Source organism: Lepidochelys kempii, chromosome 5, assembly GCF_965140285.1.
Source record: "Lepidochelys kempii isolate rLepKem1 chromosome 5, rLepKem1.hap1, whole genome shotgun sequence".
NCBI lineage: Eukaryota > Metazoa > Chordata > Testudines > Cheloniidae > Lepidochelys > Lepidochelys kempii.
In genome coordinates, this window is record NC_136384.1 from 75,106,324 (window position 1) to 75,131,191 (window position 24,868).

General features: G+C 41.9%; 1 long non-coding RNA gene across 13 annotated transcripts in view; it reads right to left on the reverse strand.

Moving 5' to 3' along the window:
- LOC140911533 (uncharacterized) overlaps positions 1-24,868 on the reverse strand; it is a 402,004-nt gene that overhangs the window by 328,791 nt on the left and 48,345 nt on the right. For 2 of the 13 annotated variants that reach the window (XR_012159030.2, XR_012159023.2), the window contains exon 1: positions 12,567-12,692. The exons of the other annotated variants lie outside the window; for them this stretch is intronic. This is a non-coding gene — a long non-coding RNA (uncharacterized LOC140911533). Of the gene's footprint in view, positions 1-12,566; positions 12,693-24,868 lie in introns of those variants that run through there. 13 annotated transcript variants of the gene reach the window in all.

Consider the following 24,868-nt stretch of genomic DNA (forward strand, 5'->3'; position numbering starts at 1 on the left):
TCTCATTGTTTCCTTGTAATCTCCCTTTGTATACATCTATTTCTCTTGTCTGATACAGAAATAAATTTCTTTGGAGCAGGGACAGTCTTTGTTCTGTATTTTTACAGGGCCTAGCACAATGGGGGTCCTGGTTCCTGACTGGGGCTCTTAGGTGCTACAGTAATATAAGATAAATAATAGGCCAACTCTCTGGACTTCTGGATGCTTTTCAAATTGCATGCAAATCTATCTCAGGGTGTGAGTGTATACGCTCCCCACATAAATTATATTATAATTTTTCATTGCTTTACTATGGCCTCACAGTTCTTTAAAGCCCATGAAAATCACCTTCATAATCCTACTCCCACTTTACAACAGACAGCATGCTTCACTGATTATTGTGTTACAAAAGCTTCTGATTTTCACCCTTGCAACTCCATTGTCCTCTCAGAATTTACACCTGACTTTCACTGGTGTACTTGTAATCAGAATCAGGTTCTAGCAGTGGATCCCGAGTCCTCATTCACCAACAGGATAAGGCTCTAGAATATGCTAGGTCTCTGCCCAGGGGTGAAAGGTGAAGATATTTTCTTGTTTTTTCTCTGCTTCCCTCCTTGGGCCTCCATATAGGGCTAGGCCATAACCTACACACATCCCCAACAAGTTATCATGAAGCCTTTCTGTAATTTTGCTTTAATATAACCTAAGATGGACTATGGCAATATAGGCAACTCTGGACAATGGCAATGCAGGGATGTAAAGGGGTACAGGCACCCTGGGTAGCAGTATGGCAGTTGAAGTAGGCTGTGTCAAGCTGTTATTTCTTATCCCCCCTGCCACAAATGGACTGGAGGGGGCAGAACTGGCCTTAACTTTCTGTCCCACCACTACACAGGGCTGTATAGCTGATCTTGGCACATCAGGCAGTGTGAGTTGTGGTGGGTATATAGACCTAAAGCGGTTTACTCCCTCCCCAGACCAGCAGGGGGGAACCAGAAGGGAGATTTAATCAACTCGGAGCCAGACTCCCTTCCGGGGCTGCTCCAACAGTGGCAAATTAACACTCTGGCCTTTACTCTGGGCATACAGTGATCTCATGATCTAGCTCTAGATTAGGCTCTCAAAGAACAAAGCAGCCAGATGGAGAAGCAGGAAAACCGGTATCTACCATATAAACGTAAAGAGAGCCAAAATGAACAATTCTGTACAATAAGAAAAATAAAATAAGTAGGGAAAAAGCCACTTAAAAATTTGTAAAATCATAAAATTGCTTGGTAAATTAGGATGATATCTTTCACTGTTGTTTTCAGCATTGTAGCCATAGTAGGCCTATGAAATTAGAGAGACAAGGTGGGAGAAGCAAACTTTTGAGCTGCTGACAGGCAAAAAAAAAAAAAAAAAAAAAAATTAAAAAGCTCTGGCAGTCAAAAGCTTGCCTCTTCTACCAACAGAAGTTGATCCAATAAAAGGTGTTACCCCACCCACCTTGTCTTTCTGGTAAATAGGCAGAAAGCATGTCAGAGACTTAAAGGGGGTGGCAGGCAGAAGGTGGAAAACTGAACTGACTGTTCCAAACCTGAAGAGCTTTAAAAATATTAATATTTGGGTAGAATGATCATAGCAGGCATTTGTTCTGGCAAGGGTTATAATTATTGCTCTGAAATTTTCTGAAAAACCTGGGGGATAATTAGTTGCAATAAGATGGCCTAATAACTGCAAACATTTTTGGAGATCTGGTCCCAGCCTTTCTGAGTGGTGACTCCCTCAGACCCTATAAATCTACTAGGCTTTCCTGCATTGGCAATGGGAGCACAAGTATCCTGTTGGATTATGCTCCATTAAAAAAAAAGAAAAAATAATGCCTGCCTGGGTGATTTCTATGAATACCTGTGTCTCAAGAAGAACATAAAAAATGAAAAATCCTGAAAAAAATAGCTACTCATGAATTAGAAGATGTTAGTTTTCCCCTTTAAAGCCAAAAAGTACATCAAACAAGATGTACTGTGAAAATATGCTCATAATCCCCACGATCTTTGTCCCTGACCCCATCCTATGCCAAAGTGAGTTGTGTTCCTAATCTGTTATAGATGGGATGAAAATGAAATTGTTTCAATCCAAATTCCCCTTAAAATACTGGTTATTCAGCTGTCATTAACTCCGATTGTTGGGATCCATCAGCCATTAAGAAAGCAGCATGTGTGTGTAAAAATTGGGAATGCTCAAAGTAATTGCACCAAGCAAGTTTGGCGTGTTTCTGTTGACAAGGTAGTCGGTCAGGTGTAACAATTTGTAAACTTGCCTGAATAAAGACTGGGAGTGGCTGGGTGACTACAAAAAGTAATTTGCCCTCTGTTGATATTCAGCCCTTCTTGTCAACTGTTAAGAATAGGTCACTTCCACCTTGGTTGAAGTGGCCTTGTTAGCACTGACTGCCCACTTGGTAAGGCAACTCCCATCTTTTCATGTGCTGTAATATATATACTGTTTACTGTATTTTTCACTCGATGCATCTGATGAAGTGGGTCTTAGCCCAAGAAAGCTTATGTCCAGATAAATTTGTTAGTCTCTAAGGTGCCACAAGGACTCCTCGTTAATTTTACACTTGCTGTCCAAAAACTAAGTATAGCTAACTTGATTTCATTAATTTCTCATGTTGCCATGTTGTACAGGAAAAAAAAAAGCGAGAAAGGAGACATACGATGCCTATTAAATAATCACCTACAAGGAGCAATTACATAAACTGAAAACTGAATGTGGATTCTACTGCTTGCAGAGTCTGTCATGTTCTCATGTTACTAGGCAGAGCACTGATTTTCACTAAATCTTAGGTTTCAGAGTAACAGCCATGTTAGTCTGTATTCGCAAAAAGAAAAGGAGTACTTGTGGCACCTTAGAGACTAACCAATTTATTTGAGCATGAGGTTTCGTGAGCTACAGCTCACTTCATCGGATGCATACCGTGGAAACTGCAGCAGACTTTATATACACACAGAGATCATGAAACAATACCTCCTCCCACCCCACTGTCCTGCTGGTAATAGCTTATCTAAAGTGATCATCAAGGTGGGCCATTTCCAGCACAAATCCAGGTTTTCTCCCCCCCTCACCCCCATACACACACAAACTCACTCTCCTGCTGGTAATAGCTCATCCAAAGTGACCACTCTCCCTACAATGTGCATGGTAATCAAGGTGGGCCATGTCCAGCACAAATCCAGGCTCTCTCACCCCCACCCTTTTTTTCCCGGGGACACACACACACACACACACACAAACTCACTCTCCTGCTGGCAATAGCTCATCCAAACTAACCACTCTCCAAGTTTAAATCCAAGTTTAACCAGAACATCTGGGGGGGGGGGGGGGGTTAGGAAAAAACAAGGGGAAATAGGCTACCTTGAAAAAAAAAAGGGGGGGGGGGTGAGAAAGCCTGGATTTGTGCTGGACATGGCCCACCTTGATTATCATGCACATTGTGTAGAGAGTTGTCACTTTGGATGGGCTATTACCAGCAGGAGAGTGAGTTTGTGTGGGGGGGGGGGGCGGAGGGTGAGAAAACCTGGATTTGTGCTGGAAATGGCCCAACTTGATGATCACTTTAGATAAGCTATTACCAGCAGGACAGTGGGGTGGGAGGAGGTATTGTTTCATGATCTCTGTGTGTATATAAAGTCTGCTGCAGTTTCCACGGTATGCATCCGATGAAGTGAGCTGTAGCTCACGAAAGCTCATGCTCAAATAAATTGGTTAGTCTCTAAGGTGCCACAAGTACTCCTTTTCTTTTCACTAAATCTTACTGTACTTTCCTTGATCATGCATGTATGGTATGCAGGATATCCATTTTTGTTTTGTGTTATAGATCCAAGTTGCATTCAATGAAGTAACATACATACAGCAAAAGCACTATTAATCCTTTCAGCTCTGTGGACACCTAAAGCTGTGTGATCTGACATCAGTGTGTGTTTTCTCCATTCTATATTTAAAGCACTTTCTAAATTTAGTAAGCAGACCTTTAGATCTCTGCATCTTTTCTTTTGGCAAACTAACATTATCGACCTGAAATAAAGAGGAATTGAATAAGAAGTTATCTGTAGTAAGACCCATCATTAACCTATTCACTCACTGCTGACAAAAAGCAAAATCTTTATGTGCCATATTATTTTTGATAATCCAAGCAAGGGCAAAGAGCTTCTTTTAAACGGGTTATACTTAGATTCAATAGGTGATATCAGTGAAAATAATCCAGTGCTTTATCAGAAGCATCCCAGCTGATTTGAAAGGCATCAGAAATCAAGCTACAGGACTGATTTACATCTTCAGTTCTACTGAAATTGATGTCTGTCTCACAGATGTTTTGCCAGCTGGTTGGTAATGGCTATTTATCTTTAATGTGTAATTGATACCTATAGGTCAAAGCAAAGCACAGTAACTTGTTTATTACTTCAGGGCTGTGAATTTGTTTGTCATTGTCTCCATCATCAGCTTTAGAGTTTCTTTGCATGGCAAAGTAGGTGATGCAGTAACTTTGTTTCCCCCCCCCCCCACTTAAGATTTTGTGCCTGTATAGAAGAAAATGTCAGTGTTGATTTTCCATGTCGAAGTCTAACATGTAGGTATAAAAACAGATGTAAAATATGCAAAAATAACTTAGTTTGGCAGCAAACTAAAGCAGAAAATTAAAAATAACTGTCTAAAATTATACACACATACTTTTCTGTATACGCTCTCTCTATACACACACACACACACACAACTATGTTAAAAGAACATTAAGGTTGTGAAGTCAAGCACCCAAGTTAGGAAATGTCAGAATTAAGGTTGTCTGTGCAACTTTAATTTAGTCCCTTTGTGCATATGCATTATGATAGTTGTTAATGACATAATCACATCCTATTTTTTTTCCACGGAACACCTGGCTCTTTCAGTGCTCAATTAATGAACAGCTATTCAATATTGTGTTTTCTTCTCATTGTTCAATGTATGGCCCTATGCCTTATTTGCTGCACACTATTCAAACCCTGCTCTGAAGACAGACGTATTAATTTCTTCATGGCTTTTCTAGGTCTTTCATCACTCTACTATTTGAGTTCTTCACACATGTCAATGAATTTATTTTCAAAGCGCTCCTCTGAGATAGGTAAAATTAGGATGATGATAACAGGAGAGGAATTGAGCAACAGAGATATTAAGGTAAAAAGTATCCAGTAATTTTGAGTGCCTGATTGAGATGACTGACTGGATTTTTTCCAGTTACTTACCCTTATATAGCATCAGAGCATCACTCCCACTGACTGCACTTGCAGCTGTGAGCACTCAGTATTTCTGTAGTTCAAGCACCAGGGTCTCAAGGCAGGCACCCAGAAAATGAAGAGCACACAATTAGTGACCACCCACAAAAATTTGGTTTAAATGATTGGCTTGGCATTAGACAGGAAAGGTATTCCCACACCTTGAATACTGCATGCAATTCTGGTTATCCCGTCTCAAAAAAAGATATATTAGAATTGGAAAAGGTACAGAAAAGGGCAACAAAAATGAGTACGGGTATGGAACAGCTTCTGTATGAGGAGAGATTTAAAGTACTGGGACTTTTCAGCTTGGAAAAAAAAGAGGATATGATAGAGACCTATAAAATCATGAATAGGGTAGAGAAAGCGAATAAGGAAGTGTTATTTACCACATTCACATAACACAAGAAATAGGGGTCACCCAATGAAATTAATAGGTAGCAGGTTTAAAACAACCAAAAGGAAGTATTTCCTCACACAGTGCACAGTCAGCCTGTGGAACTTGTTACCAGGGGATTTTGTGAAGACCAAACTATAGCAGGGTTCAAATAAGAATTAAATAAAGTCATAGAGGACAGGAGTCAAGGTGGTCAGGGATGCAACCCCATGCGTTGGTCCAACTTCTGTTGGTGAGAGACAAACAGGCTTTTGAGCTTCAACCAAGCTCTTCTTCAGGTCTGGAAAACTAACAAAGAGTTACTACTAAATATAAGATTTGAACAGATTGTTCAGCATAAGTAGTTAACACATTTCAAGGGTTGTCACCTACCACCCCACACTGGATCCCCAAAAAACTTCAAGCCATACTCGATGGGGATCCCATCCTGAAATAAATCTTTTCTAAACCCCCACTTCTGGCCTTCAAAAAATAAAGGGGGGGGGAAATAAGACACCTAGCTCAACATCAGAAACAAGCTCCTCATAGACCAGGACACCAACACAAAGCAGACCAGACCCTGCCAGAACAGATACAAAAACTGCAGTGCTACAATGATCAACACCCCCCACAACACTTTTCAAGATCCCTAGGTCCTACACATGACTATCACAACATGTGGTATACCCCATCCATTGCACTAAATGCTCCATTATCAACTATGTGTCTGAAACCAGGTAAACACTATGCTCTCTAATGAATTCACACAGGAAAATAAGACAAAATCATCTGTGAGTGAACATTTTTCACAAAACAATCACTCTATACCTGCAAAAAGAAAAGAAGTACTTATGGCACCTTAGAGACTAACCAATTTATTTGAGCATTAGTCTCTAAGGTACCACAAGTACTCCTTTTCTTTTCGCGAATACAGACTAACACGGCTGCTACTCTGAACTCTATATCTACAATTCTCACTCTCAAAGGAAACCTGCACAACACATTCAAAAGACAAGCCTGGGAGCTTAAATTCATAACTTTTCTAGACACTAAAAATCATGGACTGAAGAGAGGCATTGGATTTGTTGTAATAAACCGTAATAAGTAACCGATTTACAACTCCCCCCAGCTGCTTTCCATTCCACCCTTCCTTTGCGCCTTATGACTGGAGGGGTGTTAATGGGCCACTTCACCTTGAATGGTCCCCTGAAATATGTGTTAACAACTCACATTAAACAATCTGTTCAAATCTTGTATTTAGCAGTGATACTAGTTAGGCTATGTCTACACTACAGACCCTACTGCAGCACAGCTGCGCTGCTGTAATGTCTCCCATGTAGCTGCTTCTAAGCGGACAGGAGAGAGCTCTCCTGCCGGCGTAATTAAACCACCCGCAGTGAGCGGCAGTAGCATCTCCCACCAACATAGCGCTGTCCACACTGGTGCTTTTGTTCGTGAAACTTCTGTCAGTAAAACTTTTGTCGGTCAGGTGTGTGAAAAACACGTCCCTTGACTGACAACTTACACTGACAAAAGTGCTGATGTAGACATAGCCTTTGTTTCTCAGACCTCAAGACGAGCTCTGTGTCAACTCAAAAGCTTGTCTCTCTCACCAACAGAAGTTGGTCCAATAAAAGATATTACCTCACCCACCTTGTCTCTCTAATATCCTGGGACCACTGTTCCCTCTAAGCTGTGTGCGTGCGCACACAGATCCTATACCCCGCGCACATGGCAAAACACCGTGCGCACAAAAATTTGCACAGAAGCACAACAATTTGCACAGAAGAAATTTTTTGTGCACACAGCCTGTCAAAAATTAGAGGGAACATTGCCTGGGACCATCAGGGTTACAAGAACACAGCATAAAGGAACTATGTGGCTGAGGCAGGGATGGAATTCAATTTCCTAGGGCATCATTGAACTGCCTTAAGTATGAGGCCTTCTTCTCTTTCTGAATCCCCTGCCTCATTCACTGGAGGCCTTTCAATTTTTGCAACAAATGAGACAGGGTACAGCTTCTTCTGCCTATTCCCACCCACTCCCCAAGTTTTACTCTCTGGCCTGCATTCAAATGATGCAGCACGTGCTTCAGCACTAGCAGGGAGATCATTGAGGGTATGTCCACACTGAGGGGGTTTGGGTGAGAAGACAGTGAGTCTCAGAGCCCAGGTTAACACAATGGGGCTAAAAATAGCCATTAGCCATTCCTACTTAGCCTTGAACCAGGCTATGAAACCCAGTTAGGGAGGGAGGGTCTCAGAGCTCAGGCTGCAGCACAAGTGGAAATTTTACATGCTATTTTTAACCTCGTAACACAAGCCCAAGTCAGTTGACCTGGGCTCTGAGACCCACTGCTGTGGGGGGCTTTTTTGAGGGGGAGAGAAAGAAAAGGGGGTTGCAGCATAGACATATTGTGATAAATGAAGGGGGGGAGCTACCTTTTATGGACACCCAGCCAGCCAGTTCCCATAAGATCCCTGTTAGTAGCTGTGCTCTACTTGCTTTACCAGTAAAGGGTTACAAAAGCCCATAGGTAAAAGGAAGGGAGTGGGCACCTGACCAAAAGAGGAAATAGGAGGGCTAGAACTTTTTAAAATTGGGAAAAAACTTTCCCTTTGTCTGTCTGTTGTTGTTCTCTGGAGAGAGAGAAGACACACAGCAGGAACAGGGCTGAACTGTGCTGTAAGAAGCTTTAAACCATGCAAGAAAAACCATCAGATCATACATAGAAACTACTTATTTGAAACCCCCAGATATGTAAGTAGATATGGGAATGTCTAAGATGACGTGATTAGGTTTATCTCTTATTTCTTTATGGCTTGTGGACTCCTCTGCGCTAACTCAGGTGCTTTTGTTTTGCTTGTAACCTTTAAACTGGACCTCAAAAAAACCATTATTGATGCTTAATTATTATATTTGCTCTTTTTAAATCTAACAATAGCCTAAGTTCCAGATGTATTTCTTTGTTTTTAATAAAAATTACGTTTAAGAACAGGATTGGGGTTTTTTGTATCCTAATTGGTTTGTGCATGTTGTTTAATTAGCTGGTGGCAACAGCTGATTTCCTTTTTTTCCCTCTCTCAGCTCTACCCCGGGGGGAGAGTAGGGGAGGGGTGAAAGAGCTTGAGGGTACTCCACAGGGAGGAATTCTCAAGTGCGCCTTCCTGGGTCAAAAGGGGTGTTTTTGCACTTGGTGGCAGCATCTACCCATCCAAGGTCAGAGAGAAGCTGTAACCTTGGGAGTTTAATACAAGCCTAGAGTGGCCAGTATTAATTTTTAGAATCTTTCAGGGCCCCCACCTTTTGCACTCAAAGTGCCAGAGTAGGGAATCAGCCTTGACATATACCCTGACAGAAGAAGAAAGGAAACTACCCTGCTCTCAGTTCTGGAGCATGGCCCTCGCAGAGCCTAAAGCACCCCGGAGCTGTAGCTGCCAGGAAAGCTTTGCTCTGCCCTAGCTGGGAGCATGTGTAGTGCCAATGGAATCTTCAGGGATTTTAGCTAAGAAGCTCAAGCAAGTCTCTATTGAGTAAGTGAGACCTGTGATTTTTCAAAGGCTCATAACGGAGTCAAATTTAGGTGGATTTGCACATCCCTGACAAAGACTACCCCTTGCCAAATTTTGACTCCCTGCTCCAAAGCATGGGGCTACTAGAGCATCTCAAAGAAAAGGTCACCAGAATTTTAATGTGGGCAAAACAATGTATTATTCACTGTTCTCATTCTCAGAAGTGGTCAAACCATAATGCCTGAAATTTTTCAAAATGATTGAACCTGATGCAGACATTAGGCTGATATTTTATATGCACAATCAGCTAAAATTTGGCAAAGTTATAAGCCACCAAAGACAGGTTCTTATAATAGGAAGTGCCAGGCAACCTTAATAGGCCTATAATAAACATGTGTGATTTAAATACTGGCTGACAGTCCTTTGAGCAGATACAGCTAGCAACAAGATGCTTTTGTTCCATTATGGGTGCTCAGCTGATTGGAACTGGGTGCACAACTGGTTGAAAAAATCATACTCAAAAGAGTAGTTATCAATGGTTCTGTTGAAAAAAGATAAATCAGATAGCAGACACGATAAGTCTTCAAATATGTAAAAGGTTGTCAAAGAAGTAGTGATCAATTGTTCTCCGTGTCCACTCTGAGGGTAGTAATTTGCAGTAAGATTTCAGTGGGATTTCAGGAAGAAAATTCTAGCTATAAGAATAGTTAAGCAATAGAACAGGTTACCAGGGGAGGCTCTGGAATCCCCTTCATTTAAGGTTTAAGACAGGTTAAATGATCTGACAGGTGTTTGTCTAGGTATAATTCTATATCAGCATTGGGAGAGTTAGATGGGAAAACAGACTAGATGACTTCTTGAGGTACCTTCTAACTCTACATTTCTAGGATTATCTCTTCAGCCTTTTAGTAAAGCCGCTTGTGATTTTAGCATATGAACCAAATGGCACAAAATCAGACCTTAAAACAGTGTATACTGGTAGTCACAAGTACATATTAGTTGTGGACAAAATTTATGGAAGGTCTGTGTTGGCTGTGATACCATTGTTTTGCCACTAAAATAGTGGACCAGATTCTCAGCTCCAATCCAACCCCCATGCACTGCTCCAGTGGTGGATAAGGATAGAAAGCCAGCCAGCCAGGAACTCCTGAAAGGTGTAGAACCAGCATAGCAACTTAGTCCTCAACACACTTTACATCCATCCCAGGGGAAGAGGTCATGGTTGATGAACATTAAAATGAATATAAATAGCTATATGGTTAATGTTTTTACACACACGTCTAATTTAATTGTAAGAGAACACTGTGTGTGCAATAATTCATTCCCACCATTGAGTCCATCAGCACTTCTCCAATGTGTCACAGAAATGAGGTATATATTCTGATCAGATTTTCAAAAGAACTGAAGGCCAGCACTCATCATTGGGATCAGATTTTCAGAAGACCTCAGCTTCCATTTAGGCACCTAAATAAAGGCTAGTCTTTCAGAAGAACTCAACACCCAGTAGTTTCCTCTGTGACACATTCAGAGATCTGGAATGTGTTATTGTTTACATAGTGTTAAATCCTGCTGAATCTTTATCCTGAAATGGGTTGTGTAAAGAGAGGTTTTGCAGGTATTCCAGGGAATGGAATCCTCCCTTAGAGGAAAGAGCAACCGCAAAGCCATTCCACAGATACTAGGTCACCTTCCTGTCCTGTACACTTCAAGACCGTCTCCAAATACCCCACATTGGAGTGGATGGTCCACTCACTGACTAGAGCCCTATGGCAGGTAAGGATCATGGATTGACCTGACTGGACAGTCCATACTGCTCCCCTCACCCTGACACAGCAGAACAACATTAGTGGTAAAAATAGTAACAAATATATTACTTCTGCTGCATGAACATGATGGAGGTCTGAACTTAACCTCAGTTTGATAGTTTGTCTCAACGTGTGTGTGTGTGTGTGTGTAAGTAAATAGGTTCAAGGTATAGCAGAAAACAGTTCTCCCACTACAGTGCCTCATTCTGACCACTGAAGTATATGTCCCCACCCTGTTGGATCATATTAAAGAAGTTCTGTATTAAAATCACAAATGAGTTTGATTCCCCATAGTTTAAATTCCAGGGTATTACGAATTAAGAGGGAGGTCTCTTGGTTTTTGGCTGCTAATTGTGTTAGTACATCCTAAACAGAGTCTGCTCTCAAAGCAATACTTTGTAAAAACAGAAACAGCACACAGAGACTCCCCGCCCTTTTGTTGTATTTATCTCACTTTGTTAACAATCGTGATTAAAATAGAGATAGAGGATGTATGTGGATGGATGCTTGGTGTGGATAATAAATGAATGATCAGGGAAGTGCCAGCCTAAGAATCCAGTATCCATCAGCCAAAGAAGGCATCAAGTGGAAACAACCAGAGGACCCCGGAGGGCAGACTGGAATCTACCCAACAGTCTCAAGGATGGGAGAACTGAAGAACAAGATAACATCTGGCAACACGGAGCCATCAGGAATATGACATCTGCTGATTGATTCAGCAACAGCATGATGAAGCAATTCCCATAGACTGGTATAGGAATAAATTCCTATAAAAATGGACTGTAGAAACTGAGAACTTTGGGGTCTGATTCTGCAAACCAACTTCCTGGAGCATCAGATGAGCATCTGACAAGGCCCTGCTCCCTCCTCGTGTCCAGGCCACCTGGCCAGTGACTTGGCACGAGCAACTCTAAGGCTGGTGTCAAGGTTCCTCCCCCACTCTGAACTCTAGGGTACAGATGTGGGGACCTGCATGAAAAACCTCCTAAGCTTATCTTTACCAGCTTAGGTCAAAACTTCCCCAAGGTACAAAATATTCCACCCGTTGTCCTTGGATTGGCCGCGACCACCACCAAATTAATACTGGTTACTGGGGAAGAGCTGTTTGGACGCGTCTTTCCCCCCAAAATACTTCCCAAAACCTTGCACCCCACTTCCTGGACAAGGTTTGGTAAAAAGCCTCACCAATTTGCCTAGGTGACTACAGACCCAGTCCCTTGGATCTTAAGAACAATGAACAATCCTCCCAACACTTGCACCCCCCCTTTCCTGGGAAATGTTGGATAAAAAGCCTCACCAATTTGCATAGGTGACCACAGACCCAAACCCTTGGATCTGAGAACAATGAAAAAGCATTCAGTTTTCTTACAAGAAGACTTCTAATAAAAATAGAAGTAAATAGAAATAAAGAAATCCCCCCTGTAAAATCAGGATGGTAGATATCTTACAGGGTAATTAGATTCAAAAACATAGAGAACCCCTCTAGGCAAAACCTTAAGTTACAAAAAAGATACACAGACAGAAATAGTTATTCTATTCAGCACAATTCTTTTCTCAGCCATTTAAAGAAATCATAATCTAACACATACCTAGCTAGATTACTTACTAAAAGTTCTAAGACTCCATTCCTGGTCTATCCCCGGCAGAAACCAGCATATAGACAGACACACAGACCCTTTGTTTCTCTCCCTCCTCCCAGCTTTTGAAAGTATCTTGTCTCCTCATTGGTCATTTTGGTCAGGTGCCAGCAAGGTTACCTTTAGCTTCTTAACCCTTTACAGGTGAGAGGAGCTTTCCCCTGGCCGGGAGGGATTTCAAAGGGGTTTGCCCTTCCCTTTATATTTATGACAGCTGGTAACTATGATGATAACCTTGCAGAACCCCTGTGTGTGTGTATGAATGAATTGTGAATAAAGATGAAATTGAATGGAATGTTATAGCTATAACTAACTGCTTACTATGATTCTTTCTGTATTCACAATAAATGTGGCATTTTGCCTTTCCCCCTTTAATAAGATCCTGCTGGTTTTTATTTTATTGGTATAACAACCCCACACGACACACATATCCAGTGTGACACACAAGACATTTTACTTTCTGAATCAAGAATAAGTTCAACAGAAATACAGATGGTTTGTAAATCCTGACAAAACTGGTGAAGTGGAAGATCTTTCTTCTTTTTTTGGACTCTGGTGAGACCTTTCATCAAGTGGTAAAAATGGGTGCAAAGCCTGAATTATGCAGCTAATATGGTCACCACCTTATGGATATTATCACAAAGACCACACAGGATCAAATTAATACGGCGTCTGAAGCAATATACGAATGAGACTAGAACTCCCTCTGTGCTCTTATTACACTGCTGCTATTGTCCACATTCAGGAGGCCACACATGAGGGAAGCCCGGAGGTGATCCAAACATTAACCAGACCTTATTGCTGACTTTGAATGTTCTCAGTGTGTTTTTTGTAGCTAATGTGTTACTTGGACTGCACACGTGTGCGTGCACATGCACGGTCAGTGTCTTTTCTTATGGTTGCAGTGACTGAAATGTTGATCAACATTCTGAAGCAGTATGAGAAATACTCACCCCTTTGCATATATTTCCCTAATCGTATACAAGACAAACTTCAAGCAATCTGTTTGACTGCTTATCCAGATACTGGTAGGAAATAGGACTTCACTGATGGACTACGAGTGCATCTCTCATTTGTCTGGCCATGCGAGAAGACAGACAGTAGGCAATGAATGTGGTTCAATTAGGCCAACTTTATTCACTTGGCGTACCCAGGAATAAGTTGCACAGTGCAGGTCATCTTCTTCCTTAATCATTTGCATATATTCTCCAAACTGGTCCCAGCTATCCTGCTCCTGGGACCCCCACTGGCCTCCCTTTACATGAGGCGAATGAGGGCTATAAAAGGAGGGGGGTTGGCTCTCCACTGTTCCAGATAGAGAAGCCCAAAACCCACTTCCTCAGATCCCATGTGGGGGTGTATGCATGCAGGACTGGGGAGGTGGGAGGAAGGGCAGTCAGCTCCCTTCTGTAACAGATGTAAGAGCCCCCAAACTTTCTTGATCAGCTCCCTTCTGGGACACTCTTTCAAATCCCTTTCCAATCCATTTTATCGAATAACTGCATCCTTTCCATAATATGCACATGCACTGGACACCTGTCACAAGTAGGCACCAATAATTAGGCTTGGCTGGCTTCCCCTTCATCCCACCCCAGAGTTCCCAAATATTCACTGATTCCTTCCTTAATACCAGACAAAATTATATCTGCTCCCTGAGCCCTATCAGGTATACCCCATTCTCCCTGAGTAACTCTGATGCTCAATATGATATGCACCAATGAAGAATCACCAAAGTTCCTTGGTTACTATGACAGACACTCAATATCCTAATGAACTTATTGAATTAAGTTTAGTAACCTTGGGGTCAATTATAGTAAAATTGCAGTTGTGAATGTGTTATTATGGAATTTTATATATGCACTAGTCATCTTCCTAGAGAATTTACAATCTGTGGAAGGTATTAGGAACTTAAAAGGACTTTTTGGAACAATACCTTGGCAGAGAATTTCCTGGGAAGTAGTTGAAGGTAGGGAAAATACAAATGACCACTTTGACTCCACCCTTTTGAAACTATGCCCTGGGGAGGAAAAACATATGGTGTACTAATTACCTGGTCCTGGAAACTCCAGAAGGGCGCGGAGGCAGTGCACGGTAGCGTGGCTCGACCTGGCTAACGCCTTTGGGTCCATGCCCCACCACCACATCTTTGCTACGCTCCAGGAGTTTGGGATGCCAGAGAACTTCCTTTGTGTGATCCGAGAGGTGTACGAGGGATGCAGCACCACCATTCACTCAGTCGAAGGGGAGACCGCCAAGATCCCAATCCGGAGTGGAGTTAAGCAGGGCTGTCCCCTCAGCCCCATCATCTTAAACCTCGCCATGGAGCCGTTGCTGTGAGTGATCTCCAATGGCACAGATGGCTTCAACCTCCACGGTGAGAGGGTGAGCATTCTGGCTTACACGGCTGACCTGGTCCTGACTGCGGACGACCCAGAGAGCCTCCAACGTATGCTAGATGCCACCAGTTGAGCTGCCGACTGAATGGGGCTCCGCTTCAATGCAAACAAGTGCTTAACTCTCCACATGGACAGCAGCAAAAAGGACTCGGTGCAGACGACGGGGTTCCAGATCCAGGACGAGCCCATCATCCCCCTGGCAGAGGGGCAGGCGTACCAGCACCTCGGCACGCCGACGGGTTTCCGTGTCTGGCAGACACCCGAGGACACCATCCAGGAGATCTTGCAGGATGCCGCCAAGATCGCCGCCTCCCTGCTAGCACCGTGGCAGAAGATAAACGCCCTGAACACCTTCCTGATCCCCCACATCTCATTAGTCCTAAGGGGATCCACCGTGGCGAAGGTACCCGTCAACAAGGCAGACAAGATTGTCAGGCAGCTGGTGAAGAAGTAGCTGTTCCTTCCCCAGAGAGTCAGAAACGAGCTGGTCTACATCGCCCACAGGCACGACGGTGCCAACGTCCTCCGCATGGGCGATCTGTATGACATTGCGGTGATCACCCACGCCTTCCACCTGCTGACGTGTCCAGACGCCATGGTAAGGAACATCGTGGCCAACACCCTCCATGACGCGACAAAGAAGCGGATCGGCAGAGCACCCTCCAACCAAGACAAACGTTGCAGGAAGTGCGGCTACTCCAATGAGACCCTTCCCCACATCCTGTGCAGCTGAAAGCCCCACTCCAGAGCCTGGCAGCTGTGCCACAATGCCATCCAGAATCACCTGGTGAATGCCATTGTACCGTGCCTGGGGGAGATCACCGTGAACTGCGCCATTCCCGGGACTGACAGCCAGTTGCGACCTGACATGGTAGTCACTGATGAGGCCCAGAAAAAGATCATCCTCGTCGATGTCATGGTCTCCAGGAACAGGACCCTGGCTTTCCACAAAGCCCAAGTTTGTAAGCTGGAAAAATACGCCCTCCTGGCCGACACCCTGAGAGCAAAGGGCCACGAGGTGCAGATGGATGCCCTGATCGTCAGAGCCCTGGGCGCTTGGGACCCCTGCAACAAGCGTGTGCTGCAGACCTGTGGGATCAGTCGACGCTACGCACGGCTCATGCGGCGCCTCATGGTCTTGGACACCATCCAATGGTCCAGGGACATCTACATCAAACACATCACTGGCTACTGTCAGTGCCAGGAGGTGTGAGCCGGAACGACATCGTGCATCAACTATGAAAAAGGGACCGAGAGACTTTTTCCATTGGACCATATGAACTGGAAACTTAAACTCACTGAACATTAAATCTCACCAAATGACGGTAAATCCATCATCATCCTATCCACTCATTATACTCCACACCTGAACATAGCCATTATATGAACAACATACCCCCATATCTCAATGTCTATACTTTGACCCATTAACCTTTTACCCCCAATCAGGGAGATTGCAGATTATGTATTCCGTACGCCACCCGTTCCTAAACCGAATTTCGCACCCCTTGATAATTTGTACCTTATTCCCTGATAACCAGAAACTTCTGTACTGTTTTCTTTTACTTCAACATCATCTTAATAAAATTACCTGGTCCTGGAAACTCCAGATCAAAGACCCATGAACAGCATAAAAGGTGAAAAAAACATGTTATGGGTGTGCTTGTTTTGTGCTGAAGCAGTGATGAACTAGTGATCACAAAAGAAACCCCCCTGGGTGGGGTTTGAAAGGACTATTCCAGCCAGAGCCCAATTTAGGGTTGGTTTGATCTCTGGGAAGATTATTAGCATGTGTGTGTAGATTCTTTTATTGTTTTTAAGGTTCTCTCTGTACTGCTTTTGTTTTGTTTTTTTAAAAAGGTAGGTTTGCAATCACTCTGTTATCAGCCTCTAAAGAGAGCAAGTAAGCATTCTTGGGGGAACCTGCCTCTGCTGAGAACAAACACAGTGAAGCCAGGGAACTTTGCAGCCTGGAAATACCCTAGTCAGAAGAGAGAGATGCTGATCTCCACTCAAGACAGACAATGGCTAGGGAGCAGGAAGCCTGGGAGTTGGTACCCTTGCTGGACCACTGAGGGAAAACAAAGGTGCAGTTGGCCTGAACTTGACAGGTAGGTATGAATTTAGCCACCTCTTTATTTACGGGCCTCCTGGTCAGATTACCCCTTTGAGGCTCCACAGCCCCCGCCTACCCTACACTGCTACATGTCAGACCAAATAATTGTCCCCCAAAGAACAATTCCTGGATCAACCCTAAATCCCACTTTGCTCTGACCATCAGTTTGACCCCCTCACACCTTCCCACATTGTGTTAACCAAGGTGAATAATAATGGCATCTGGTGTCTCCTCTTGGCCTTTACTTTTGCTCAGGCTCCTCCTGTTGTAGCTGTTGTTGCCAGTCCTATTAAGCTAAGAATGGGCTTCCTGATTTTTCCCTGTACATCTTCTCCCCCACTTCCCCTATAGTACGTAGTGTAGCGGGGGTTGCCCTCAAGGAGGCAAGGACCCCCTTTTCCTCCAGCAAATCAGTCAAGGACTCACCCCATGGAGACTGCAGTGAGCACATTTGCTGAGTATGGCATTGGCCATGCAAGATACAGAAATAGTGGAGAATAATTTTCTGCTTGGGAGTTAATACGTTAGTATGGCTCAATATCTCTAAGCCTTGGAAGCCAACACTCTTTACAATTGAGTATGGCTGTAGACAGGTATAGTCATTCTTTCTATTTTACAGTCAACAGTGAAAAATGTGTGTATTAGAATATATTGAGAGATTAATCTGCACCCCCTAAATTCCTTGTGAAAAAAATTATTTTTGCTCCATAGAACATAGCAAAACTCTATTGGACTTTGAGGTATCGATGCTTGATGCCTATGGTAAAGCAGAAATAGGTGATACAGTTGAACTGTGACTGCAAAGACCAGTTCCTTCCTCCTCAGGCTCTTGTGTCAGATCCTCAGCTGGTGGGAATCAGTGCATCTGTGTTTATTTCACTGAAGCTACACCAATTTACAACAGCTAAGGAGATGCTCTGTGTTCCTGTTTCAGTATATATTCTACTGTATTACAGTAAGAGGAAGACAGCTATCATCCAAAGAAGCATAGCCAAATATTTAATTTGGATGATTACACCAGGAAGTCCAGATAAGCAACTAATTTCCCCTTGATGTATGTGCACAGAAACCAAAGTGTAATTTTCCCACATGAAAAAGCTTTGAAGGTCACTCAACATTTAATGCTTCAATGAACCAAATGTTCAGTACTCTGGTATTACTTACGTTTGGATTTTTTATCCCCCAGATGCAGGCATTACAGCCAAATAAGAATAAAATCATAGTGTTGTCTAATTTATATATCAGAGAACACTTAATTGAAATGGCTTGGTGAAGGATGAAATAAAACACTCTATTAGTTGGGAAGTTCATACCATTAGAGTTAAAGTTGTGTCAGCATTTATGTTTCCCTTATCAATCCTGTTTTGCTGGGGATTGTAACAGCCATGAAATTCATATGGGTTGAAAAGGTGTTTAAGGTCTCACAACTTAGCCACAAACCGTGCTTTTAAATTTAAGCACAACTGATCTACTGGCCTAGTCAGAGCTCTGTATTGCCCTGTGGGAAGACTTTGGTTCACATAACCCCTGCTATTCACAGGTCTAAATTATAAGTCTAGATTCACAGGTCCTGCGATGAGTGCAGGGGACTGGACTAAATGACCTCTCGAGGTCCCTTCCAGTCCAATGATTCTATGATCAGAAAAGTCCTGCTTACATGCCAATTGAGTAGTTACAATGCAGATCGTTTGTCCAACTGGAGTGCCATTAAAATCAACCGTCTCCCACCTATGCAGTTCAGCTTGTAGGGTCAGGGCTTTAGTGAAGAGTGGGGTAACTGGCTAGGACATGGAATCTTAAGGTTGGGGTTTAAAATTGAGAAGGACGTGAAGGAGAATCTCAGAGCTGCATCAAAGAAACAGAGGATCCTTGAGCGGAGAAAACCCTACTATTTATATAATTAGTTTGGCTGCCATTAAGTTGTAGAAATAAAAATTAAAAAAAAAACCAGAAAAGGGAGGGGGAGTAGATACTATAACGCTGGCTTTTATATTCCTAAAATTCCCAAATTCCATTTTTTTAAAATGCAGTTTTACAGGGAAATTGCTCCACAATGTGGATTATTGCATTGGGCAATTGGGGGGAGGGAACGGGGACTAATAATGATTGAGTTAAATATGATTTCATATACTCTAACATTCCTCAGAACAAGTTTCCTAGGTATATTTAGTAAAAACATAATGCTAAGGTACAGGAGCCTTACTGACATTATGGAACATAACAGAGCCTCAGGTCAAAAATCTACATTCTAGCTAGAAGCTCATGGAATACATGCTTATGCAACAAGTGAAATACAGTAATGAAGGAAACTGTCTCACACTGATGAAATGAGAGGTGGGGATTATATTTTCATGAATTAGTCCAATCAACAGTTTAAAAAATATTTTCAACTCTTTTGCAAAACCCAAAAGGTAGAAATATTAGTTTTCACATGCAAATAGTCACCAAAGAAAAATTAAAGGTCGATCCAAAGAGTATTTGTTTGATCGTTAATTTGTCATAGATAAAACAAAAATCTATAAAACATCTTTTCTTATTCATACAGTTTATGGAGCTGGGCAAATAGTTTGCTAGTGACAATAAATTTACATGACTTTTAAAAAAAATTCAAATAAAATATTTGAAATGTAAATAACTGATTTTTCAGTTTGCTGGAAGTTCTACAATATTTTCAAACAATTGAAAAAGTTGGAAAAAATTGTTTTGGGTCAAATGAAAGATTGTATTAGGTAGTTTTAATAAATGCAAAGGAAATGAGACACCACTCACAAAACAGAAGTGGCACCTCTTAAAAGCTAGTATTTAGGGCACTCACCTGGGATGGGGAGACTCAAGTCCACACAAGAGATCCACTTCCTGGACACTGCGGTGCTAATAAGTGATGGTCACATAAACACCACCCTATACCGGAAACCTACTGACCACTATGCCTACCTACGTGCCTCCAGCTTTCATCCAGACCACACCACACGATCCATTGTCTACAGCCAAGCTCTACGATACAACCGCATTTGCTCCAACCCCTCAGACAGAGACAAACACCTACAACATCTCTATCAAGCATTCTTACAACTACAATACCCACCTGCTGAAGTGAAGAAACAGATTGACAGAGCCAGAGGAGTACCCAGAAGCTACCTACTACAGGACAGGCCCAACAAAGAAAATAACAGAATGTCACTAGCCATCACCTTCAGCCCCCAACTAAAACCTCTCCAACGCATCATCAAGGATCTACAACCTATCCTGAAGGACGACCCATCACTCTCACAGATCTTGGGAGACAGGCCAGTCCTTGCTTACAGACAGCCCCCCAGCCTGAAGCAAATACTCACCAGCAACCACACAACAAAACCACTAACCCAGGAACCTATCCTTGCAACAAAGCCCGTTGCCAACTGTGTCCACATATCTATTCAGGGGACACCATCATAGGGTCTAATCACATCAGCCACACTATCAGAGGCTCATTCACCTGCACATCTACCAATGTGATATATGCTATCGTGTGCCAGCAATGCCCTCTGCCATGTACATTGGTCAAACTGGACAGTCTCTACGTAAAAGAATAAATGGACCCAAATCAGACATCAAGAATTATAACATTCAAAAACCAGTCGGCGAACACTTCAAACACTTTGGTCACTCAATTATAGACCTAAAAGTGGCAATTCTTCAAAAAAAAAAAAAAATCTTCAAAACCAGACTCCAACGAGAGACTGCTGAATTGGAATTAATTTGCAAACTGGATACAATTAACTTAAGCTTGAGTAAAGACTGGGAGTGGATGGGTCATTACACAAAGTAAAACTATTTCCCCATGTTTATTTATTTCCCCCTCTTCCCCCCCACCGCTGTTCCTCAGACGTTCTTGTCAATCGCTGGAAATGGCCCACCTTGATTATCACTACAAAAGTTTTCTCCACCCCCTGCCCCCGCTCTCCTGCTGGTAATAGCTCACCTTACCTGATCACTCTCGTTACATGTGTGTATGGTAACACCCATTGTTTCATGTTCTCTGTGTATATAAATCTCCCCACTGTATTTTCCACTGAATGCATCTGATGAAGTGAGCTGTAGCTCACGAAAGCTCATGCTCAAATAAATTTGTTAGTCTGTAATGTGCCACAAGTACTCCTTTTCTTTTTTCAAGATTGCATCTCACTCTGGAGCAGGTATTTGAACCCAGTGTCCCACTACTTAGGTGAGTAACTACCAGGCTACAGAGTCATGTTCACTGTCTTTCTTTGTGCCAGTTACTATTCAACTATTTTCTACAAAGTGGAACAGTTTAAACAGGAAAGAACAGAGGTCCACCCCACAATTGCCTGGTTAGGACTTAGTGTTAGTGGTTTGGGCTTATCTGGGAGGGGGGACACCTGGGTTCCAGTTCCTGCTCTAATTAATATTTAAGTGTTTTAATAAAGTGGAACAGCTGCAACAGGAAAGAATGAGAAAGACACAGCCAGTAGCCTGATGGATCTTCCAGGGTAATTGTGACTTGAAGTTGATGCCCCTGAAAACATAGTTGTACTAGCTAAAGTTTACAGGTATTAGAGTAGCAGCCGTGTTAGTCTGTATCCGCAAAAAGAAAAGGAGGACTTGTGGCACCTTAGAGAAATAAATTTGTTAGTCTCTGAGGTGCCACAAGTCCTCCTTTTCTTTTTACAGGTATTGTGCAAGCTATCCCATAGATTTCTGTCAGTGCACTTCAATCCTGACCCACAATACTCTTGCTGTTTAAAAATGATGCACCCTGTAAGTGGACAATGGCAAATTATATGGTGTATGACATGGACAAATATCCAATAGGAACTGGTGTGAGATAACCAAACTCATTCTCAGATATGATCTAAGATGGAATCTGAACCCAGACTTCAAGAGTAAAAGGTCACCACTACAGCTGGTGGGGAATTTTTCAACAAACTTTTTTGGTCAAAAAGTGCTAAATTTGTCAAATCCAAAACTGTTAGTGAGACAGGGTCAGTTTAGACAAATTTCCCAACTTTAAAATATATCAAAAGGAATTTCACAGTTGTCAAAATGTCTGGTTTCTACATTTTCAAAGTGAAAAGTTTGGGATGGGATTTTGGTTCAAAGTGACTTGTTTTTGAAATTTTATCTAATTTATACTAGGAAATTTTTTTAAAAACAAACCATTCAATTGAAATGAAACATTTAAAAAATGTCACTTCAATTGACCTGAACTGATTATTTTTGTTTGTTGGGTCACAAAAATTTGAGGTTTCAACTTTGTCCCAATTTGGGTTTAGAACATTTTTCAAAATCTCAAATTCTCATAGGGTAGGAAAAAAGTTTCCCAATGAGCCCGAGTCTTCACCATGCAATAGCAAAGATCTCAGCAATGTACACTATTTTCCCTGTTGTATGTGCTGTAATATGTTGGTAAACATGCTGCTGTAAGAAATTTCTTGTAATTTTGATACAAAAGGGGGAGACAATTCCTTTCAAAAAAGAAACTAAAACCAGCTGTAAAGGCAACACAGTGTTTCTGTCATAAATCTCACCCCATAACTGTGCTGGAAGGGAATTTCAAACCTGATAATGGAGCCAGCAGGAGCATAGCAAGTCATTTTCTTAGCTATTAGGGAAATGAAGACAGTGTTTATCCACGATTTGGCACACACTTCCAGATTCTGAATGAAACAAAAAATAAAAAAGCATTTGGAACTGGGAGTGGATAACTAGTTCATTAAGCCAATTTTTCAGTTAAGTTTTTCTGGTTGTTATTCAGAAGGAGCTACTAACAATAGTCTAGATGAATGACTACTGTATCTAGTCCAACTCCATACAAAATTAAGGGTTTTTTTAAAGAGCTATTAATTCAGCTCAATAAAGTGAGCTGCCTTGCTCAGTATGTGATTTAGAAAGCTCTGTTGACCATTTTTGAACCCGATTTAAGGCAGTATTCCTCATTTTTAATAAGTTAGATTTCCAGTTGATTTTTCAAAAACCAAGAAGCCAGCTGGAGGCTTATCCACATGCTAATAAAGCCACAGAAGTAGCACATATCTGAAAAATTTAAAATCTTGTACCCTATTCTTTTAAGAATCACACTGACTTTAGGAATCCATTTTCTAGCTGTTGGAAGATACAGGAAGCTAATGCACTAATTTGCTTATCGTTATTCTTTGTTGCCTCCTGAGTATGTCACCAGCAGTTCATCAAGTAAAAAAAAAAAAAAAAAAAGCTAAATAAGCAAGGAGTAGATCAGTACCTAGCTACCAGTATTGAACCCTGACCAAGGTTATTTTGTGAAGATGCTGTAAACGTTCCCCCACCCATCCAAAGGTTTTCATTTCCTGTACATGCTTTCCATGTTTCAAACCAGGTCTAAAGAAATTCAGACCTATTCCTTCCCATCCAAATCCCTGTCTGCATCCTGTTCTCCATTGGTGTGCAGAGCCTGAAATGCTTCCACTGAATTGAGGAGGCCAAGCCACTGAGGACTGTGGCTTGATTTACAAATTTATATGAGGGGAGAAGTGGGGGGAGGAGGATGGCTGAGGTAGCTGTGCATACGCTACAGAAATGGACAATGCACATACCTTCCTACCTCAATGCTGAAGATGGATATGATTCAACAGAAACATAGGAATTAACATACAGGATTAGACCAGTGACCCATCTAGTCCAGTGATGTTCCTGATAATGACTATTACTAAATACTTCAGAGAAAGAGGCAAGCAATTTTAGTGGAAATACCTTGTTCAGAGAGTAAGAGTAAGTCACTTATCCTCTGTGAAATACAGACAGGAATGCTTAGCCACATCTGGGGAGTACTTTGAGCTTCTAGCTACAGATGAACTGACCTCAACTCCCAGACTTTTTGAAGTTCAGCCATTTACTACTGTCCCTCTGCCTTGTCAAGACCATGGGAGATATACAATCTGTCCACATCATTACAATGAACCACTATTAGTTTTCATTTCACTACAACCAACAAGAGAGGTGAAGCGGAAACTTAATTTTGTTTTTTTCTATTTGATAACCTTGTACATCTTAGTAGCAGAAAAAACATTAGAAATTGAAAACACGATTGTACATAGCAGGTGAGTAATTTTTACCTCAAAGATTGTTAGCATAAAATGAAACCTACTTTTACTGCATATTTTTCATCACAAGAACATATTCTGATGATTTGTCAAATTAGACAATGGGAGAGGAAGAGCACTGTCAAAGGGACAGGAACCTGAAGAAGAGCTAGGTGTAGTCTGAAAGCTTGTCACTTTCACGAACAGAAGTTGGCCCCAATAAAAAGGTTTTGCCTCAGCCACTGGTTTAAGTTTTTTTCCTTTTTACATAGTTTACAAATAATTTTCCAAAATATACACAAATTCATTAAATGCTTTGGTCAACCGAGATCTGCATTTTCAGTTAAATAATGTTGTGGTCAAAATATTTCACCCAGCTCTATTTAACACCATGTTTTTAAGACCTGATCAGAATACAATTATGCACACATTAAAATGTAGGAAGCTAATGTATAAGTGGACCTTTATCAATCCCAATCCATTACTGGGAAGCATGAAAGGGGATACTTTATATGATAATTTGAGGATCAGTTCACGTTTCTTCTCTGTCAAACACACACAAACACCCTAGAATCCTATTCAAAGTGAGATCCTGGGTATGACAGCTTTTAATGCTGGTTTACTGTCTTTTTCAGCAGCTCAGAGCAGCTTTAGATGAAATGGTCATAAAAATGCCTGTAGCCAGTCTCAACTGGTGCTCTCAG